The sequence below is a fragment of the Brienomyrus brachyistius genome, unplaced genomic scaffold (genome assembly GCF_023856365.1).
Source record: "Brienomyrus brachyistius isolate T26 unplaced genomic scaffold, BBRACH_0.4 scaffold42, whole genome shotgun sequence".
Lineage (NCBI taxonomy): Eukaryota > Metazoa > Chordata > Actinopteri > Osteoglossiformes > Mormyridae > Brienomyrus > Brienomyrus brachyistius.
In genome coordinates, this window is record NW_026042317.1 from 1,889,216 (window position 1) to 1,913,394 (window position 24,179).

A 24,179-nucleotide genomic window follows, 5' to 3' on the forward strand; every position below is an offset into this window, starting at 1 on the left:
TAAGGCTGCCATAAGAGGGGACCTGATTTCCAGATACACCAACCCCCCTGAAATACAAGATTATCTTCACAGATCTACTGCACTTGATCCAAGGTTCAAGTCCCTGACTCACATAGAACCAGCCCTACGCGAGAAGACATACACTGATCTCACAACTGAGATTGTGGCTACTGAAGAGGTAAAAAATAATACAGTTATTCATGTTATTTAATATTAATATAATTAAGTTATAAAATATTTTAACTATTATTTATGTGAATATTTGATCTTAATTTTGAAAATTACCAGCATATGTTATTGATTGCCTATGAAATATATAACAAGAAATATAGTTAAATAACTCAGTAATTTTTTCTGCAGGGTCAAGCCACAGAGCCAACACCCTCTGAAGAAGACACAGGGCCAAATGCATCTCCTCCACAAAAGAAGTCTGCCATAGAAGAGCTTTTTGGGGATACATTTGTGAAAGAGTCAGACACAGAGAAAACTTTTTACAACACAATCAAAGAGGAGGTAGCATCATACAGGGCAGCAAGCAGTTTGCCAGTGGATGGTGGTAATCCGCTGGCGTGGTGGAAACACAATGAGTGTAAATACCCTCACATTGCAAAAATGGCAAGACACTACCTTGCTGTGCCTGGCACTTCAGTTCCTAGTGAGAGGGTATTCTCCACAGCAGGTGACATAGTGACAGCTAAGAGGTCTACTCTCTCCCCAGAGAATGTAGACATCCTCATCTTTTTGAAAAAAAAATTGTCATTATAAGGTTTGGCCTGTTTTCAGTTCTCAGGTTGTTTTTCAATTGTTGCATTGAAGTATTCAAGTATTGAGAATTTTATTTAAAAATTGTATTTATTCAGCTTTTTCAGTTATTTCTTGGTTTTATTTTTGTAATTTATTTTAGTTATTTTTGATAAAACCAAAAGTTCCTTGCCATACTGTTCTTGTAATAAATGAGAAGCAAATTACATTTGACTCCTCCCCTTTTTGCTGATCCGAAAATTGATCCGATCCGTGACTCAAAATCCATGATATGATCCGAACCGTTAGTTTTGTGATCCGTTGCACCACTAATGAAGACTAGGAGGTGAATTTAGAGGATGAAGAGGTGAAGAGGAAGGAGGAAGGGTAAGAAGAAATAGAATAACTGATGTCATCAGAGCTACAACAGTGGATCATGTGATCAACCATGGAATGACCCTGAGGGAAGCTGGCCAATGGGTTCAGCCTGACCTGAGCCGCTACGCTGTAGCAGGCATCATAAGGACGGTTCCAAATGAGAATCGGTTAGTACAGTTACTTCACAGTACGTTTTGTAGTGGTACCATACTGTAATGAGAATCGGTTAGTACAGTTACTTCACAGTACGTTTTGTAATAGTACTATACTCTAATGAGAAACACAACAATGCTGTACAGGTAAAAACTGAAATGGTTACTCTACAGACCTGCTAGACATCCAGAATCTGGGGGCAGAGGAAGAATGTTCACTGAAGAACGAGAGACCCATATAGTTAATATGGTGATCACAAATAATTCCATTAGGCTACGAGAAATACAGCAGCGTATAATAGAGGATGACACCACCTCCCAAAACATGAACAATGTGAGCATCTCTGCATTATCTCGTGTACTGGCATGCAACAGAATCAGGATGAAGCACATTTACAGAGTCCCTTTTGAACGAAACAGTGAACGCGTTGGCATGGCAGGAACATTACTGGACACGGTGCCATAACCAATGTCCCAGGACAGCGTGGTGGTAACATAACTATGTGTGCAGCTATAAGTCAGAACGGTGCTGTTCACCATCATGCAACCCTGGGCCCATGTAACACTGCACACATTATTACATTCCTGGACAGTCTACATCATATGCTCACTAATGTTCACAGACCAGTTATGTCATCATATGGGACAATATTAGTTTCCATAGGACTGGTTTACAGTCGCCCACTCTTCACTGTACTCAACCTCCCGCCTTACTCTCCATTCTTGAATCCGATTGAAGAATTCTTCTCTGCCTGGTGCTGGAAGGTCTATGATCATCATCCCCATCAACGCATGGCTCTTTTACAGGCAATGGAGGAGGCATGCGAGAATATTGACCAGGCATCATGTCAGGCCTGGATGAGGCACTCCAGGAGAGTTTCCCCGGTGCCTTGGACTAGAAAGCATTGCATGTGATGTTGATGAAATTCTGTGGCCGGACCCAAAGAGACGACAAGAATGATTTTTTTTTTCTCTCTCAGTGAAATTGTATGTTGTCTTATGTTTCTTTTGATGCATGTGAATAAACATTCATACTTGAAATTTGAATCTTGAATTGTGTTTACAGAACTATTTATGACAAAAGTATGACCTCAAATTGACATACCTCGTGCACAGAGAAAGCAAAAGCCAGATGTGTTTTCCATTCCTACCATAAGTGTGTAGTTGGCACATTGTGTGCTTATTAAGATGATGGTTTGTGTTAACTGATTGGTACAAAAATACAATTTTTCCAAAGGTTTGAAGAGTTAAGCACGATTTATTAGCTTTTGCAAGAGACCTACAATGTTTTGCTGATTTGGTGGTTTTTTTATTTGTGTGCAGAGTTTTTGCAAAATAGCCAGTAGTTACAAAAATGTGTTTAAGCCACCAGTAAAAAACGTGTGTGCTTTGGTGCACATCCATCCATCCATCCATTTTCCAAACCGCTTATCCTACTGGGTCGCGGGGGGGTCCAGAGCCTATCCTGGAAGCAATGGGCACGAGGTAGGGAACAACCCAGGATGGGGGGCCAGCCCATTGCAGGGCACGCTCACACACCAGTGACTCTCACACACACACACCTACGGGCAATTTAGCAACTGCAATTAGCCTTAGCATGTTTTTGGACTGTGGGGGGAAACCAGAGTACCCGGAGGAAACCTCACGATGACATGGGGAGAACATGCAAACTCCACACATGTGACCCAGGCAGAGACTCAAACCCGGGTCCCAGAGGTGTGAGGCAACAGTGCTAACCACTGCACCATCATGCCGCCCCCCATAAATTCATTTTTCCATTTTTATTTTCAATAATACTGATGTTAACTCAGCATCTTATTTTCAATGTTGAAAAAGTCACTTTATATCAAGGTTTCGCCACCATTAATTTTTCAATATTAAACATCTGACCAAAAATCAATTCAGTTTCAATGCTGATAATTTATCACTGACCATAATTCAATGGATTTAACTATACTTCAACGCTGAAACAATAACATGATGCTATCTGGGCTATGAATAATTATTTCAATTGATATACAGATTCCAAGCCCATATAGGTGATACACAGGTACGTAATGGGCGTCTTATGTCTGAGGTAGCCAGCTACTGTGTTTGATAACCCACCATCATAATAATAGTTTCCTTGCACCAGTATGAAAGTAAACCAATTGATCCCTCTTGCAATAACCTGTGGTATGAAACTGAATAAAATGTATCGTACCAGTCTTGGGGAAAACCAGTGAGAATCCACTGTGAAACAGCACTGCGCAAATTCTCATGTGTTCCTAATGACAAGGGCAAGACTGGTAATCAAACTATCCTCTCAGCAGGAGTGTTAGTGTAAAAGCAGGGCTTATTGACACAGATAATAAAGCTTGTTAGAATGCGTAACATAATTATTTAGCTGGGCCCAGAAGAGGTGAGAGCTCCCCTAGTGGCTACAGGAGTGCATTTTCCCCAAAGCAGATATAATGGATGGTGGTCTTATTGCTTTTAGACCACAACTTGGGATAGAAGAACAAATCAAATTATTTTCCTCATTTAATATTCAGATTTTAATTGGGCTTAAATTTTAGAGCACAGTGTGTTCTAGGATGGTACGTTATGGATATTAGTCTCTACCACATTCTAACGCTATAAATCCGGACCTTTTCCTATGTTTGATTTGGTGGCTGCCAGGCGTTCTGAGTAGTATAGTGACTATGGTAGGCGAGTGATTCCCTAAGGAATTTTTTGTTCTGTTCTGTGTGGCAAATACATATAATGCTGACATTTTTCCTGGAAGATTTGGGATTTTTCATCCCGTGCCTTAAGGTATTTCTCTCCAGCTCTAGGGAGTCTCCCCCGAAAACACCAGTCACTCACTATCCTTACACTTATGCTTGCTGACTTATTCAACACCATGAATGGATTAACAGAAAAACAGAAACCTATTAAAAGGCTGCACCATATCATGATATGCAAATAAACATCCAGCATCATTGTTTCACAGGGAAGTACATTATTTATTGATAATTATAACCCTAACCCTTACTTCTCAGCTTGACAAACATAAGGTGCGGTGTGTGAACATGTGAACTGGTTGAAATGCAAGTGTCTCACAGTCAATGCATAAGACTTGAGAGCCTTGACTTTACTTATATAGCCCACAACATGTTTATGATTCATAAATAAATCTGGCCAGCAAATCGGTCTTTCATTTTCCACAGAATAAAAAAAACGATAATGTTATCCCGCTGATAATTGCAAGCGCGTTTCACCCCCGGCACTGGCTGGAGACACAGGCAAAAGGCATACAATCTTATTGAGGTACAAAAATTATTCCATCTACTCTGCACTTCTGCATAACTTCCATCATAGTGCCAGTTTTTGCGGTCAGCAAGTTTATTACTGTAAGCGCCTCCATAGTAGTGCCTCTGAGGAACTGAACCGGACTTCCGATGGTGTCTCTCACATGCACATCATACATATATATATATATATATACACTCACTCTCTCCAGGTCTTTCACATGATATGTGGTCAGCCACTATATGGGAGGGATATTCAGGCATAAATTAAGGGCATATTTACAAGCCGCACTAGTGTACCTATGTAACCGGTCATTCCCTGCCTATACTCTGCATTGTGTTTTGGGGTGTTATCAGGTGTGTGTGGGGTGCAGGAGGAAGGGATATTACAGATGTCGTTGTCGTTCCCGGATTTTATTGAATCTGTTGGGAACAATAAGGAAAGGGGTAAACTTCATATGCTCTGGCCCTCTTGCTCTCTCTGCTCAAAGTAAAACAATGTATATACTTATGTATAGATGTGTTTTCTATCCCCTGCTTATGATGAATAATAAATCAAATATAATATATAATATATGTGTCATAATTATACAATTGATTTACTAACTCGGGGGACCCTGCCACTAGATCCTCACCTCTTCCCGCGTGTGCAATACACCAAAGGGAAGAGGAAATGAGGTCGGGACCCTTATAAAGGGGAAAAGACAGAGGGAGGGGCGATGCAGGACAAAAGCATCATGGGAAAGTTTAAAGGATATTGTACCCATCAGGTTAGACAGAAGAAGGAAAACAGAATCTTGTATAATTATAAATTAAAAGTAAAATAACAACCTGTTACACGTCACCTACACTTCAGACTTCATCCTCAAAATCAAAGCAGTATTAACACAAGCAACACGTTCCATCTCTTAAATCCAATCTAACTTTTAAAAATAAAGTCTGTTTCAACTGGACTTTTATCTAAGAAAAACAAACATTTTATGTTCGAGTTGTTATAAAACTACTGAAACAAATAATTGGCTATACTGCAGTTCCGCTGTCTTGTTTGGCACCCTAAATTATGTCCTGCATTCTGTGGAAACAAATGAAGGCTGAGGAATGTTACGTAACACAGCTAGAATGCAAAAACTCTATCTGGTGTAATTCAGTGCATAAAACCAATGGTCTTAAGTGTGGTGTCTTCTTCGTAACACTCCCTGACTTTTCTATCCATGACCATGAGATAGGGTGGGCTGCTTTTCTTCCTTCCTTTGACTAGTATTCCTCCCTTTCCTCCCAGCCTTGGTTGGTGGGTCAGGCAGCATCACCTTCTTTTAATAGACCCAGGTGTCATTTATCTTGAAATTAGGTTCAAGTGCAGAAAATGATCTAGTCTTAGACAATCTCTGAATTACAGAGAAATCTGATTTATTCTGAAACTGTGAGAAATTGTTCATCTGTATTTTGCTGCATTGCTAATTGTTGATGTGTGTGCCCTCCTTGTGCAGTAAAGGGGAGATCACATGCAGATCTGGTTTTCTGTAGTTTCTTAGCCTGAATTAAAATAAAATATTCTCTTCATATAGGAACCAAGTCTCTGGCTGGAAATTTCTACAAAAGGTCCATCTTCTTTTGCCGTATCAACACTTAAATGAGAAAAGCAGACAGGGACAGTATAGGTGACAGCAGTGACTGTCCTTCCATGCCATCCATATGTACAAGGGGTATGACCAGAGTACACATGTACAAAAAATTATATATCAAAAGCAAGTACCTTTGTTGAAACGTGAAGGTAATCGTTTACAGCATAACAATTCCATCCTAAAAAAAAGAATTTGTCTGTGTATTGCCTAGGAACTGCTACAATGTTAAAATGGTAAATCCCAACCAAACAGAGCAAAAACTGACACGTTATTTAAGAACTGAAAGAAGGAGAAAATTGAAAACTTTCTTCGAGGGATCAATAACATATATGTTTTGTTTCCCACGGTCCTGTTACTAATTCAAATCTTAAATCCTGTACTTTGATATTTTGGGCTGAATGTAATGACAGCAAACGTAACAGCTGCCTCAATGCAGGTGAAGGCAGCCCAGAGGGTCCAAGAGGTCAGTGGTCAATTACTGCATAGGGATCAAATCTGCAATCAGAAAATTACTGCATACATGCCTTTATATTACGGTCAAGCGGAGAGTCAGAGCAGTTTCCATAGAAACAACGTAAACAAACTTTACCGTTTGAAGCACAACAAACTCTGAGTGAAAATGGCGCAGAGGTGAGTAGCTTGTTAGCTCTCCAAAATGTCTTTGAATTCTTCAACTGATGTTGTGCTACTTTGATTATTTAGCCTTTTATACTATAATGACATAGTAAATGTCTATAATACAATAAAAAAACATAAAAAAATTTTTAATATTACATATTTTTTAACGTCATTTAAAGTGCAGTGGTTTTTATTGCTACTGTGGTTGCTAATATTTAAATAATGACAGACTATTTGGTTAGTAAATTCATCTCAAACATGCTAGTTTAGTAGGGCTTCCCAACCTTTCGATGTCCGCGGATCGGTTTCCGTCGTAGAAAAGTGTCACGGATGGGTAAGACGGCGGTATAATTTGGGGGTTCCCACGCCGAGCGGCGGGAGATTGACGGTGTATACGGACATGCGGGGCTAATGGCGTATTTCCGTACATCAATACGGGCAGCTTTCTTTCCAAAATGGCGCGATCCCCTAATAAACGGGACGGCTGGCTCCTCTACCCCCGGTTGTCTGCCGCCCGGTGCAATACTCCGCGCGGACGGTACCGGAACACCGACCGGAAGTTGGGACCCCCTACTGTACAGGGTGGTAGGTAAATTGTTAAAAAAAATTGTGGCATTACTTTCGGAGTAGGCTAGATGCTTCTAAGTTTATCATTACATCTATTTACATTGTTACACAGGATTAACACTTTCAAATATTCTTAGCTTGGTTAGTGTTAACTCAGTTCTTGGTAGTATTCATCTGGGTATTCATTTGATGTGGAGCACAGTTGTTTCGTATTTGATTCTAGTTATAATTTGGTGACATTACTGTTTAATATGATATTGCACTTACAGTATCGTGCATTTTACAGTAGATTTTTTTGCAATCTTGCTCGCTGTTTCTTTTATTCTTTCTTTTTTATATATGTGAACCCTGTAATTATTTATTATAATAATTCTAACAATTGTATTTTCTGTATGGTTGAAGAATTTCCAGCTCTTTATTTATTTTATTATCTCTGTTAAGTGCTGGTTAATCTCTCATTTATTCCCCAGAGAGCGAATTGAGAGAGCTGATCGATGGACCAACACCCAACACTGGGAAGCCTGGAACCTGTGGGATGAAGTGATCAACTGGGGAGAAGGTGTGGAGGAGTTCTCACCAGTGACACTCCCCACTGTCCAGGTTGGGGGGGTTAAAGGGGGATTGGGGGGGTCTACTGATTTTGGTAAGGGAGGGGAGAGTGTGGAAAAGGATGGACTGCTAGCCAGCACTAGTATTTCATCTCAAAGTCTTCAGAGTAATTACGGCCTTTCATCTGAAGACTGGGAAATTTATAAAACTTGCTACCTAAACAAAAAAAAGAAAGTCAGGAAGGACCGGACAAGCCGGGGGGAAGGTGAGGTAAGGGGGCAGAGTAGTGAGGAATATGTGGAGGTACCAGAGTGGGGAACATTTGAGGGGAAGGCCTCCAGGGTTGTGATGGAGGGGACAGAGGCTGGTATTAGTATGATGGATATGCTAAATGGAGGTGAGGAGAGTGGATGTGAGGTGGGAGTGAATGTGGAGGAGGTTAAGGGAGGAGGAGGGAAAAGTACAGGGAATGCTGTGGAGTATGTAGTGTCACAAAGAGGCAGAACTTGGCTAGAACCCATCCAGGAGGAAGACCTTGAGGAAGATGAAGAAACAGATGAGGAGCTTCAGGAAGCAGAAGACACTGATGCTGCCACAGTGGACAGTTGGCAGTGCATGGCGGCATATGTAGCCAGAATATGGCTGCAGACTTTACAGGAAGATGGACCTGAGGAAAATGAAGAAGCTGATGTGGTATTCCAGCAGGCAGAAGATGCTGATGCTACCACACTGGTCAGGTTTCAGTGTATGGTGGCATCTGAAGACAGATCACAGCTACTGACTATACCAGAAGAAGGACCTGAGGAAGAGGACGAGACTGAAGTGATGAAGACAGATAAAACAAAAGAAGATGCTGATGCTGCCGAGAAGATCTACAGTGAAGAAGAAGTATCATTCCATGTGAATGCCGAAGATCTTTCTGAAGATGATACTGAGAAGAGCCACAAGAAGAAGAAGAAGAAGATGAAGTGGTGCTTCTTCTGCTGTCCCCTGCCCTTCAGAAGAAGTAGCAAGAGGCAGTAATTATAAGGTTGTGAATTCAGGTTTACAAATGACTTAAAGCAGTAATATAACTGCATTATTGACACCTTCACAATGCACTGTAATGCATCCATAAATATATTATAGACATGGGTATAAATATTGAAGAAAAAAAAGCATAACACATTATAGCCATGTTTATTATGGATTAATGGCCGATATAATGTATTATGAAGATATTTATTGTGTATATATAGATCAGAGCATTCATAATGCATTATCAAGATAGCTATAATGTGTTATGCCTTTGTATAAGTATTTACAGCCGTGTTTTTAATACTTTTATAAATGATTTATAAGGCATTAATTGGGTATGTATAATGCAGTTATATGACTGCTTTAAGTAAAGTTAAGTAAAGTGTTTATTTTCTTTTTCTTAGAATACCCGTGTTAGAGCCCTGCATTGGGACTGGGATCCCGCGGGACCCAACGGAAAGTGATACTGTTTAAGTGTTAATGTAGCTATAAGATACGATAGGATAAGATATGCTAAGTTAAAATATAAGATAGGCTAAGACGAAATATATTAATATAAGCTAAGTTGAAATATAATAAGATAAGATAGGTTAAGTTATATGATAAGATAGGCTAAGTTAAAATATAATAAGACAGGTTAAGTTAAGATATGACAAGATAGGCTAAGATAAAATATGATAGGCTAAGTTAACACATGATAAGATAGGCTAAGTTAAAATATTATAAGATAGGCTAAGTTAAAATATAAGATGGGTTAAGTTAACATATGATAAGGTAGGCTATGTTAAGATAAGAGATTTGCAATAAAACATATTTACTTTTCAAACTGTGTCTTTGTCATCTTTTCAGTGTTGTGTCTGTCTTTGTTTGATAATTTTGAATTGTTAATTTATATCTGACACTCTCCTAAATGTCAATAAGCAGAGACGGAGGAATGGGAGGAAGGTACAGTTAAGTATAAATGATAAAGTATCAAAATCACAGTGTTGCCTTATTTTGACGCAGAAAAAGTAATTTCATGTGTTACTGCCACCTATGCGTTAATGGCTGCAAATGTTGGTGTTAGAAGTGCTGGTAAATAACGCAGCGTAAGTTTAACTCCGGTGTGTTTCTGAAAAACGCTATCATTCGGCGACCGTATAGGAGAGGATTCTGGTAAGTAGCTGGCAAAGTTGTCATTTAACGTAATGCTAACGTCATCACGCACCTTTCGTCCTTTATAGTTTTAGTCCGGTGCACTCTGTATCCATGCTAACTAGCTAGCTAATGTTAACATGACGCAGTACAGTCTTCCAGCTTGGGGATTCCCACCCCTGTCCGCGGCCAGTATTCCGCAGGGGGGTTTGCGGAGGTGTTGGTTGCAAATACAAACGATCCCTTCATGTTCATGCGTTGTGTTCTAATGTGTAAATAAAAGATAACTATCAAATTCAATGTTTATGTCCTATTATACTAGATAAGACTGTAAAATAGTTTGCCCTGCAAATGGATGCCATGCAGTCAGAGTATGATCAAGATAGGGTGTGAGTGTGGAAAAAAGACAAATGTAACAGTATTTGAGGGATGGAGGGATGAGAAGAGTGGGATGGAGGGAAATGTAAGGAGAAGGAGGTTCCTCGGAGCTCCGAGATGTGTTTGGCTGTAATAAATCTGGAATATAGCTATATGACATAGTTTTTGATAACACCAGCATTTATTTTTTAGGTTTGTCGAGCTCCGTCAAAACAATTAGAACGAGTTCATTATGTAACTGGAACCCCTCTCACATGTAAACACAGTGACACGCTACAGCGTTGGTTTGTTGTCTGAGGATATGATACTGACCACAAACACATTCTCAAATTTCACTGCACCAATCACAGCATATGCAGGCAGAAAAATGATCGCAAAAAACATTCAGCATTAGACTCTAAAACCGTCTGTAATGTCTGTGTAAATTAAATTAATATAAATTAAAATAAGCTTTCCTATTTCAGTTTCTTTTAGATGTTATAAAGTAATAAATAAACAATCATAATAGTCAGTAATACATGGTTTAATTATCAGACAACTTCAACAAGTTACCACATGGATGCAAAATCAAAGATATTCATTTGCGCCTGGCACTAACCATGTACTCCTTCACAGTACTAAGCCATAGAAAGGGCCCCAATGAAACCCCTGCATTCCTGCATCGCAGATACTCTAATCTCAGCATTTATAAGATTATATTTGTACTACCTGCCAATTTTTATATTAGATGAGACTAAAAATTGAGAAATATCTATATGCAGAAGTAGTTTTTCCTGATAAGAAGGATAATATCAAGACTGTCAGCATTTACAAATCGAATTATGACATATCTGAGTAGCCCAGACTGTCCGGAAAACAAAGCCGTACAGCATATGTGGCTGACTAATGTACATACAGTGTAATAAGCTTATAATCAAATGGATAGAAGAACGCTCAATAATGGACAGGAGTCAAAGGGTAAATAAGGTGCATCATGTGGAAGAGAAGTTAGTGCATTGTGAGTTTCATCTGGTAGCTAGAAGGGAACAAACTGGGCTTTTGGGGGGGGGGGGGGGGGGGACTTCTCCGGCGGCTACATCGCTCTACCTTTTTTTTAAAATGATTTATTTAAAAAAATATATTTTCTCCTTACACTATAATGGCAGGTTTAGGACTAATACAGTACAGTCATAACCAGTGTCAAGGATTCTATGCATTGCTACACAGAGACAAGTCCAGATATTGAGCCCAAGGCTAAAATTGTGGTTTACTTACAAGTGCACTTTGCTGGGCAGTGGGGGTGTTTGTTCTTCTCTGCTCACATTTTCCCCTCTTATCCTGTCTTCTCCTCCGCAGCCCTTCCTCCTTCTCTCTGTTGCACCTATATTCCCTCCCCTCCAGTCATCTATGTTCTCCTTCCTCTGCAGTCTCTCCTCTTCTCCCATTCTTCAGTTATACTGTCTTCTCCGCTCTCCCTGTATCCCTCCTGTCTTCTGGTCCTGTCGTCTCTTCTCCAGTCATCCCCTGCTTCTCAGTCATCTCTGCATCTTTTCACTCTTTTGTTTGCTTATTCTTTGATTGTTTGTGTTATTCGTTAACCCACCACCCCATGCTGGATGAGTCTTGATGTTTTTTGTTCTTTTTAAAGTTAGGCTTCTTCCTTTGTTTTTGTGCCATATCTTCTGCCCTCTTCTGGTTGCGGCAGTGCATGACACGGCTGGAAAAATAGGGTTTATTACAACACACACATCAAAACCAAAAGGATCAGGATGGATGCAAAATAAACTGCAAATGACCAGGAATGAACTAAATGATGGAATAAACACAACTAGAGAACTATATACATACATACATACATACAACATACAGCTATAATGAAGCATCAAAGAACAGAAGCAGAACAGGCACTTAAATACACAGCTAACAAGACACAATGCAGGACAGTGAGAATCATAACCAATAACAAGGACTGAGGGCAACCCAGGAACAGGCGTTACAGTTAAACAGCACTGGTGAAATCAAAGTGACCTTTCAGCCACATGGTCAGCTCTGCATCGCCCTCTGCTGTTTGCATTAGAAGCTGCTTGAAATTCCCACTCTCCTTACCAACACCTCGAAAAGCCAGGCCTTGCCGTGCCAAGTACTTAACTTCAGAAGATTTTTCCTCACTTGCTGCTGCTCTTTCCAGCTCATCTGAAGGTTGAATATTAACAGGATTGATCTTCTGAATCCATGTCATCAGTGCTAATCTGTGGCACTGCCTGTCTTTATGTGCACTGAATTTCCCCAGTGCCTTTTCCAGTTTCACATGCCAGTCTTCACAAGAGCTGAATGTGTCTTTCATGCCAGTTTAGACATTTGTGTTACAAATTATTTTGCACAGTAGAAACAAAGAACCCCCCTTAAGATGAGGGGGGCTGTAAGGGAGCCCAGTGTGATCTTTAAACCATTTCTCCTGAAAGCAGGGTCTCCTGTTTGATAGACGTGACATTTACATTTGGCTGATTTGGTGAAGGTCCAAGCTCCTCCCCCCTCCTCCCTAATACACCTTCATCTTCACCTGCCTGTCTGCTCTCTCTCTCTCTCTCTCTCTCTCTCTCTGCCATTGACTCACACTCAGTCTCCCTGATTAAATGATGTATCTGAAATACACACCACAGGCCAAACTAAGAAGCATATTAAACTAACATCAGGACCAGGCTGCTGTGACGTCATTATTCACTCTTAACCATCAATATTTGCTCCTTTTCTCACTCCCCTCCATGTCGCCTGCATTCTCTGCCGGCAGCAGCCTCTTGCTGTCTCTCCCTCTTCATCTTTACTCTCAGCACAGCAGAGTTTACATGAAAGCAGTTATCAGTAAACAAGTGGTGTTTCTTGGCATGATGCTCAGGAATGGATTTCTAAGGATTTGTTACCTGAATGGGATGATTAATATATGAAGAACCTTTGACTCACATACTGTATACATCTATCATCTGACTGGCACTAATTATCTCACTGTCTCTACTTACTTTCCTGCTTTTCTGTGGTTGCCCAAAACCTCACGATTGTCACACTTCCTCTTCATGATGACAAGCTACTCACTGTGAATAAAAGCTGACTGTAATAAAACTACCTGCATTTAAATCACACATTAATAACGTAAAATACCTTAAGTAAGCAAGTATAGCTTTCTACAGTAATGGAATATAAAATTAATTAAACCTATTACTGTCTACAAAATAACACATTCAGCACTATATCAGACTTTACATCAGCTTTCTGACCATTATAAATATACCTGAGTGAGCACCGTTGTTAGTTTCTAGGAGAATGTGAGTTAATAACATTTCCAGGTAATTTAACCAGCGTAACTGCACATGAGGCAATTATTATAATTATAAACGTAGTAGGGGTAGGGGGCGCTATAGAGCGAAAGGGTGACTACGCCACTCTGTAACTGTCGCTAAGACGGTTATTTTATAATCACCTTTTGCTGGTTTGATTTAATATAGAATGTATACTGTGAAATGTATGCCAGTGCCCTCTGCTGACTATTTAATTGATCCGTGTTAACCCTTGAATACATGGTCAGGTGACGGAATAGGGTACGAGTAAATGCATGCTGGGAGATTCATGGAGTCAACTTGTGGTTTGTCGGCTTGTCACGGCAGGATCTGTAATAACTCCTAAGCATTTGGTCAGAAGGCGCACACGGTAATTTATATTTATTGTATTTACTTGTTGTCTTGTATTGAAAAGTGGAATTGCGGTGATGTATGAGCCGCTGTTTAGCGGTAATATCATGGATCTTTTAGAATGTCTTGTAAGATTAAATGTAATGCAGGAATTTAATAATATGTTTATTTTATAGTTTTTCACGGTGTCTAGAAGAATAAAGACAGAATAAACTTCAACATCTGTCAGCCGTATGTTTTCTGTACCAGATGAAGAACTTTGTAAGCTGTTATATCTTCTATAGTAAAGGTAACCTTACAGTAAATGACGTCTGCTGTCATCTGACGCTATATAGAAAATGTAATTAAATAAGATTAAATTTACCTTCTGCGAGGGGCACACTAATATAATGATATATATAATAATTATAATATAATATAATTATATAATTATAATAAATATAATATAATTATAATATAATAATACACTGCTGTCTGTCTGCCATAAAATAAATAAAAGGGGGAATTGGAATTGCATATGACTATGGAGATTTTTACTAATTCACATAAGGGACAGCATAAAGGGTTGTTTAATTCAGTATCAGAGGAATTCATATATTTGTGTGATTATGATAATCACACTATTATAACTTGATAGTACATCTCTTGAATTGAACTAATTACAGTGTCATGTATAACACTGCACTTTTTAATACATTGTTTGGCAGAACAGACTGCAAAACTAGTCTCAATGGAAAGCTGGATGAAATTCCTAGGGTGGCGTAGTCAGCTGTCCACTGAGTCTACAGTTTTGTAGTTCGGTCTGTCACAGTCTGGCGCAGTTGGCAGGATCATCGTCCTGAGAGCAGAGACGCGTGTTCAGTGTGAATGACTCTTCGGTTGTTTTTCTACTTTTAATTACCTTTTTATTCCTATCCATGTCTTTTTTTCTTTTTGTATGCTCATTATTTAGCCAGTACAGCTGTTTTTATTGTAGTCGAAAACAACAGTGAGTGCCAGTCACTGGCAAATCCCTTGGTTCCCGGTTCCACTCCATCTGTCCTCTGGTGGTCCCCTTGAGCTGTGGACCCCTTTCCAGTGTTCTGCAGCCAGATCCTCCTGAGCCGCACGGAAGCGGAAGTTGGCAAAGTGAGACGCGGCAGTAGGCCTATGCATGCAATTGACTGGAGTATGGAGAGTAAAGCCTTTCGTTTTGTTTAATAAAAGTTATCCATGTATTTTCTCATATGCGAGAACATCACAACTGCCACTGCACTTGTTGATGTGTAAGTGTGCCCTATTCAAACAATAAAGAGAAACTACATGCAGCACTGAAAAACTATTCCACGGCCAAAAAAAATGTAAACATTCTTTCTATATCAGAAGCTAGTCTCTGACTGAAATTTCTATAAATCTTTATATAAACTGATAGCAATTAACCTAAGAGTGCATGCTTGGATTGTAGTATCTGCATGTACTGTGGAACTAAAAAGAATCATAATCAACATATATAATTACGTAAATGAAAAACAAATACACTGTATTTTCCTTAATAGTTTTGCACGTTGCCATAATTTATATTTAATTTAAAGTATGAAGCACCCAAGCAAAGTTTATGTTGAAATAATACTCAAGATTCTTAAGTCTTAGCTCTGGCACAGTGGTGGATCTAGAAAATTTTACATGGGGTGGCAAGAGATTTTAACAGAGTGGCATGGAGGTTCAGTGAGAAACCGACTATCATTCAGAATCGTGGAGCTCAGGAGCATACTTACACTGAAAAAGTGACAATTTATCTAAGCATTTGGACTCTCATGGTTAAAACAATGCTGATTGTACTTTTCATTATCACTGACCAGTTGTTTTTCTTTGTTGTGCTATGCAGCAGAACGTTTCACAAACATATCCAAATTAAGAGCCTTTGCACGCTGATTCTCAATGCTCAGCAGAGTTTCCAGGTCCGCAGTGTTCATGCCCAATTGTGCTATTTTGAAAACATAGTTTCGGGTAAATATTAGGAGGTCATGGGTTGCGGATTTTTGGGCTGATTTCATAATGTTATACAGCAGCAGACTGCAAGGGGAAAAAGAAACTAATTATTATCAGTGCAAGTGGCTCCTAATCCTGAGTAATGCTGGATCTCTAGCCACCTAAAGTAAGAGACAGATGCACACGGAAAGCAGGGCTGCCGACTACCATGCATCTGGCATGACTTTCACGCTCTCAGACACTCACCAAGGAATCTTCCACTATATTATTCCACTATAAGCCTAAATGTAGCTACATCAGAAGCGTTGGTGTAGTTTGCAAACCCTACATACCATTTAGAACAGGGGTCACCAACATGGTTCCCACTGGCACCAGGATGCCCCCAAGGACCACATGAGTCACCCACGGACCTGTTCTAAAAATACCACAACTCACCAGTGGGCAGCAACTAAAATTTCATTTTATCTTGTTGCTATTCTTCTTTAATCACATTTGTATTTATATAGATTTGAAAATGACAATATCCAAAAAAGCATTTAAAACGTGTTTATTCTACATGAAGTTTAGATAAGTTTAGGTAAAGTCTGTTCTGGTAGCCTTTGTATGGCTCAGTACCCGTGAAGTAGCTCTCAGTTTCAAAAAGGTTGCTGACCCTTGATATATAGTATACCCCAATCTTGGGTGATATATCCTAATCAGTAAAATAACAGTCGGCTAAATTCCGCATAGTGATCTCATTAACTGCGTGTTGTTGCTGAAATACATCACACAGACGTCGGGGGAATGTCAAATCATCAGAATATGTAAGATTTATACATTTGGTTAAGTTGAACGCATTTGCTGTTGAATGCAATTCCTATCACATTAACAATTACTGGTTGAAAAATTGCGGTTAGTGTCTTAAATCATACTGCTGTAAAAGTGAAATTTACAACAGAAATCAATATGCTTAGAATATGGGTTAAGATGGAAAATAATTTTTCCATCCCAATCCTAATCATGTTAATGCAAATTTACAGCAGTGTGGATTCTCAGAAAAAAAGGTACTCTGACATAAAGATCAGCAATACAGTGCAAATTACATTTAATTTCACATTTATACAAAAAAAGGACAGGGCATATCGATGATAAAATCTGTAGTGAACAATAAGTCGCATCAAAACAAAACCTGGAATTCGGTCATGCTACCTTAAGGTTAAACATTACTTTGTGCAAAGTTCCTTGTTCTGAAATAAATACTTTCTGCAATAGCACATCCAACCATATTCACACAGTCTTTATCGTTATTTATTTATTCAGCCGTTTTTTTCTTACTGCCAGCATCTCATAAAAAGGGTCAGTGCTCACAGCAGCAGTGATGCTCTGTATCCACTTGTCCTTCTCCTCAGAGGTTGGCGCCGAGATGCGGTACACCACATGATTGCCCTCTACCAGGCGGCCGTCCGCCTCCGTTTTGCAGGCTTTCATCAGCTGTCTGCTGTTGTTAGGGATGTACAGTTCAAAGCAGTTAGGCTTCCTGAGATCCTTCACCTCACGGATGCTCAGATTCTCCAGCGGAATGATCACCCTGGGTTTCTTATCCGTAGTATGTTTGAAGTAATAAAGGCAGTTATCCATCAGGATGAACCACCGCCTTTTCCATGTTTTCACCCGTCCTCCTCCCAGTTTGAAGAGCCAACCCTCTCTGTCAGGGCTGAAGAAGGCATTGTTCCCATTGCCTTCAGGAATCTTGAATGGCTCATTCTTTATGCTCTTATAAAGATTTCGGAAGAGTTCATCTGGCAGGTTGCCTCCATCATTGATTCCTCGATTCATGGAGATGAACCTGTCCACACTGGGCTTGTCTCTCACATTTGGATTATGAAGGCTAGTGTTTAGCATGATTATGGAAAATGAAAGTACATAGCAGGTGTCAATGTTTTGGAAGACGCCAGGATTACATTGACAGTACCTCTGCACAAAGGCCTCCATCATCCTGTCAATCTTTTGTGCTTCTCCTGGCAGACGGAAACTCCAGAGGAACTGCCTGAGAGCCTGTACCAGGTTGAACCCTGCGAATTCATGAAGCCCAAGAAATGTTTGGAGGACTTGGATATTGAAGTCGTCTCTCTCACCCAGGTAATCCCCAATGGCTGTTTTGTTCAGCCCCTCTCCCTTGTATAGGAGCTGGGCGATGTCCTCAGACGTGTGCCGGAGAAGATTGTTTTGTACCATGAACAGGATACCCTTCTTAGGGTCCATGTTGAATTTCTTTCTTCCCATGGCGACATACCTATTCTTTTCTAAGATTTGGCTGCGTTTGGTGCTGGATTCAAGGCCCTCCACTTCCATGAGGGCCTCTCTCAGCGCCTCCCGCAGCCTCTGGATCTCCAGCAGAAGGGCTCCTTTCCTCAGCCGGATGTCCTCAAGTTCAGAGTGCTTCTCTGGACTCAGGTCCATGGAGACTGCAGCAGACAGGAAAAGGAGATCGTCAGCGGGTGTGGAGCTCAGCAGGTTGGCCATCTCTGCCAGTTTGGTTGTTGGTTCAACTCCCATGGCAGAGTAATCGTAACATTGTTAAGCCCTTGAGCAAGTCCCTTAGACCCAAGTGCTCTGACCCCAAACTCTCATCACTTCGGACAAAAGCATATGCTGAATATATGTAATCCCAAAGGGCAGTTACAGAAGACCCCAGGACCGGAGTAACGTGGGAAGCAATTACTGATGCCTGGAAGCTTTGGGGCATGCAAATAAACTGCATCCAAAGGCAAATGGCTAATAAAGAATGCTCTGAATGCCAGGCATTCGTCCAGCAGTGAGATCGTAGAGATAATGAATAAAGATAGAAAGTGTGAATAAAGATAAAACATTTCGATTGTATTTGCGAAGCGATGCTGGATGCGCTGAGCTCGCCGGGAAGGTCATGTGGTCCGCATTCCCTCCCCATGCACACGTGATCAGCTCAATCACACCGAAATTGTCGGTTTGCTGCCCTTCAGGGAAACAATCTAAAGGGTGTTACGGGAAAAGTAATCGATGCAAGAGCCAATGATGTTCTCCTGGTGCCTACCCTTGTTTATGTTATCGTTACTGACACAAACAATGATGAACGATAATAAGCATTTATAAGCCATGATGACCGCACCATTAACGTGGAGTTGCACTAACATCTGTTTTTATAGCTAACCAGCAAGTCAACCTCTCACCCTAGTAATGCAGCAGCGCCGGTTAAACAATACGTTTACACAGAGTGCTTGTGATCAGTGGCCTATACTACGAATCAGGGTTACTGGCTTATCGAGGTAACTTGACGGATTTAAGGTACCACAGTTTAAATGAACTTCATATTTGTTCATCGGGATGTCTGAATCGGTGCTGATCAGTACTACGATGCCAGTTATGCAATGTAGTTTTGATAAAACTTTTCTGTCATTTAACATAAGAGGAAAAAAATAATTATACTGTAGTCAAATTGGCTGATATAAAATCGTTTAAAACTGTGACAAATTTTGCCTTTTTTTACAGTGTATACTTCCAGTCACAAGGTAGCAGATACGGATTTCTGAAATAGCAAAGGTAAAGGTCAATGATTAATATCCCTCATCTCTTTTAAAACTATAGGTAAGATGCTGTTATGATCTCCTGTCTAGGGTTGGAGTGTAACAGTATTCACGGGAAAGGGGAATGGGATAAAGGGACAAACAGGGTGAGGGCAAGAAGGGAACACCAGTGGACAAAGGGATATTTTTTGTATTTTCATTTTTTTCATGTATAATACTGACACTGAACAAATAACCCGGTGCAAAAGACTTTGGGAGTGACCACAGCCAAAATAACAAACAAAATCCCCAACTATCAAGTGCAACCCACAGCTAATCTCACCTAAGTGCAAAAGAAAAGGAAACCAAAAGACAAACACTCCACCTCACTCCCTGACCAAATAAACAGAGTCCAACACACACTTGCAAAACAAAATAGCAGTCACTCCCTATGCAGCAATACAATCACACATGCATAACTTACACACAAGTCAAAGCAACGAGGGGGCTAGTGAAGACGTAAACCAAAGAAAACCAAGCGGGGAAGACAGCAAGCCAAACTGAGGTCGCGGGGGGGACCGGAGCCTGTCCTTGGAACAACAGGCGTAGGCAGGAACCAACCCTGGGCAGGAGTCAACACTCTGCAGGGCGCAAACACTCACAACTCAGATTTGCCAATTAACCTACCCTGCGCACTTTTGGACTGTGGGAGGAAACCGGAGCCCCTGCTGGAAGTCTTTCCCCATTCACCAGATTATATTGCCAGAAGACTGAAAATTAGATATCAAATACTACAGTGACATAAAAACAAAAAACAAGTTTGCTTGTAATGAGACGCAAAACAGAAGATTATCTCTTTTTATATTTTGAGAAAACATTTTAACATTTATCCAACCGGTCAAATGGTTTAATACTTCACAGCATTTCTAAACTCATTCCTCAGCCCACCAGACAGCTCCACGTTTTTGCTCTGTCCCAGATCCCTGCATGCATGAACCAAACAGTCACCTTTTACTGCTGTGCTGAGAGCTTGGACAGAGCAAAACTGTGGATCTTTGCAGTGGGGTCCAAGGACTGGGTTGAGAAACCCTGGCATAGAGGAGACTGCAGTGAGAGCCAAGAAAAAAAGAGATTAGAGAGGAAGGTAAAATGCTTCCATTAGCATGGCAAATAAGCTGCAAGTACAGACCCTGTGCTTCCATTACAAATAAAAATGTATGACCTGTATGACCCTCCTAAACACACAAGTCAGATTAACTTAACCAGGGGAAATAAGCATAAAACTTGGCAAAGACTAGACTATGAAAAGGGAAGGTGAACATCATACTTACACAAACTTCTGCTAAAGCAAATGGACAAACCCTTTTTAACTGAATCAAGTTACTTTAAAAAATTAATAATTCAAAAATAAATCAATAAAAATTAAGAAAAACACAATCATGCTTTGAACTAATACTGCAGTCAGTCCTAAATGTTCCCATGACATTCTTTTCGTCACGACGCACACTCGGTACATACTGGTTAAAAACCATTTATAATCCTTCATGTACCAGTCTATGATGGAGCACCCCAACCTGGGCCGCCCATCCAACATGGCAGATTTCTGCCCCCTGGCCCCAGAGACTAGCAGACCAACCTCTGGAAACAGGGAACCAGGGGGACATGGGCCGCTGACTGGATGGGCGACTCCAGAATGAGGTGAAGGAATGTAAGGAATGTAGACCAAAACCAGGGAACCTGAAGTGGCAAGAACACAAAGCAGGACAGACATATAAAACCCAAGCAAAGGCATCAGTGGCACAGGCCACCAGCTTGTGAAAGATGGCTACCTGGCATCATGAATCCCTTAATCAAAAACCTTTGTGATGGCAACTTTGCCACCCAGGACTGATCCCTCCTAAAGACTTCAAGTTTCAATGCAAGGTTTCCGAAACGTTTTGAAACATTAGTCCATGTGACTGCTGTGGTATTGTTCCAGGCAGGGAAAACAACTTAGGAGAAAATTTCCGTGCATGTTGAGTGTTTGTGGTACTGTTGGGCTGAGGGGGTAATTGAGTGACTATTAACCTTTGAAATCCAATTATATTATTTAATCAGGTTAGTAGTTAGACAGTGTGATTTAGATGAGGATAAGGATGTTTTATTGTCATTACAAAACGTGTTCTACATGAAGGGAACAAAATGAGGCACTCAGATCCGGTGTATTAATAAAATCGAAAGAACAATACAATGAATAATATGGTAACAATTAAAATAAAATAGAATAAAGACATTAAGATAAATTCCATTAGGAGAATTTAACCATGGATGTAAAGTGAGCAGGTGTGAGTGTAGCAGAGATTACTGAGGTCTGTGTGAAATAAAGTATATGTGACACTGACTGAGGAAGCAGCAACGTGTGTGTGTGCAAAGTCACAGTAATAACCTGCAGCACTGAGGGATCTATTGCAGCGAAGCCCTGACATGTAACACTGGTGATGAATAGCAGTGTTAGATATAGGTATAGTGAGGTACTTATAATTATAGTAGGTGTAGGATCAAGGCCTGGATTAGATTTAGTTAGAAACATACAGGGCAAATCTAGATAACACATACACACACAGATTACATATAAATATAAATTTAGGGGCAGTGTGTAGCTCAGTGTGCTAAGCCTGTGATCAGAAAATAGCCCACTTTAGCCCAGCCTGGGCACATCTGTGGGTCCTTCAGCAAGCCCCCCAGCTCCCTGGGTGCCACTATGACTGGCTGCCCGTCACGGCCAGCTCGCTCTGAGCAAGTTGGGGGAGGCAAAACGAAAATATCTTGATTGGGATCAATAAAAAGCATTTATTCTTATCCTACGGTCTGAGCATTCGGTCAATCCAAGTACAGAGAGCGGTAATGTGGACAATGCTGCTTGCATTTCCGGCCCAGCAAGGCCTGCTGCTGCTCCACAGCTATATATATTCAGCACTGACCTTTTTCCATTCAGTGGTTGTTAAAATAACTTTGTGTAGCCTAGTAATGGTGTAGTGCAATATTCTTTGGTTTGTAATATAAGGGATTAAATAATATCTTCCAAGTGACATACAGGCCCTCCACATTTTCAGTGAAAGGAGACCAGACAGCATGAAAGCTCTTCTTACAGTTGCCTCTGCTGTATCTCAGATTTTCAATAGGTAACATAGAAAACACATCTTTAACCTATTGTCTGAAGGCAGGGGGTCTGGAGGACTTCCACTGCGTGAGAGTTGTTCTTCCACCCAGCAGAGAGGAGAAGGCTGTGGCTCTGGCCTGTGAGGCGGTGTATTGTTTTTCTGCGGGGAGACGTGAGCATCGGGTGAGACTCGACTCAAATGCAGCCGCTTTGAGACAGACGTGGACTTTAAGGAAACACAGACTACACATGGAACAGCAATGACTGAGCTGGGGAACGCAGTGAGGGCAGGCATATTTATACACAGCACACTAATCAGCGACAAAACAGGTGTACAGGGTTAGGATGGAGAACTATAATGGGATACAGGAGAATTAGGAGGGTTACAAAGGGCCAGCAGCGACCTCTGCTGGCATGAGTGGGAGGAGACATGAAAAAATAAGAGATTACAGATCATGACAGGAGCACCAAGCACAGCAACAGTGGGGTCATGCTCAATTATCACACCACATATATGAGAAAACATTATGAAAATCTGTTCCCAAAAATTGTTCAAACATCAGCATGAACGAAACATACGACTGGTTGGATCTAGGCTACACTGGCACTGACAGCAGAGTGTAACAAATTACCAGCTACGACACATATGCGATGATTCAGAAGAAAGACAATTTGAAGAAACAAAGTGGTTAATTGACTATTGTATAATAATCAAATCACTTCATAATCATGTAATACATAATATGTCACGATGGGAAGAGGGACAGTCCAAGGGCAGCCTTGTGGTTTTTATTGCTGAACCAAAAGACATGAATAGAACCCAAGAGGAGGAGGAGAGCACAAATAGGAGGGAGGGAGGAAGGAATAAGCAGGAGGAGTCGGGGAGAACCTACTAACACGGGGAGCAGAGAGGGGTCCTCCTCCTTTTTGGGTGAAACTAATTGCTTGTGACATGGTAAGAGGCAACTTCTTTCTTGTGAGAATTTCTTTAAAGGGCAAGACAACCAAAGCTGTTAATCCAACAGGAAAAAATAGCCTTTGTAGAATTCTATGTGAAGACCCTCTGGGTCAGGTGCTCTGCTGCTCTGCATTGTTTTCTTTGCATGTACAACTTTGTACTCCATAATTTTAATATTTTATCACGAAGCCTGAAGAGCAATATGAACTATATCATGCTTTAAGTAAATTGTCTCATCCATTATTAGATTTAAACACAGTCATAATCCACAGCAAACTGTACTTACAGCCTTCATCCTGCTCTTCAGTCTCTGACGTGCTGCATCTAAATGGGGACTCGTCAAAAAGCCAAGTGGAGCTGTCATGAATGAAGGCCTTATTGAAGCTTCCCCTGCCTGACAGCAGGTTAGTCTCTCATTTGACTAAAGTATATTTAACTTCTACAGAACTTTGCAGGCTCATCTAGGATGGAGAATTTCTGCTGCTGAGCGCCTTAGAAAAGATTCTCAG

General features: G+C 40.6%; 1 protein-coding gene and 1 long non-coding RNA gene across 2 annotated transcripts in view; both read right to left on the reverse strand.

Annotated features, from left to right (window-relative positions):
• The window catches only part of LOC125722753 (protein NLRC5-like), a 519,818-nt gene that overhangs the window by 67,738 nt on the left and 427,901 nt on the right, over window positions 1–24,179 (reverse strand). The window lies entirely within an intron of this gene.
• Window positions 18,483–24,036, reverse strand: LOC125722807 (uncharacterized). The gene is made up of 4 exons (XR_007386617.1): window positions 23,606–24,036; window positions 22,760–22,872; window positions 21,210–21,310; window positions 18,483–18,499 (listed from the first exon to the last, which is right to left on the reverse strand). It is a non-coding gene; the product is annotated as an uncharacterized LOC125722807 (long non-coding RNA).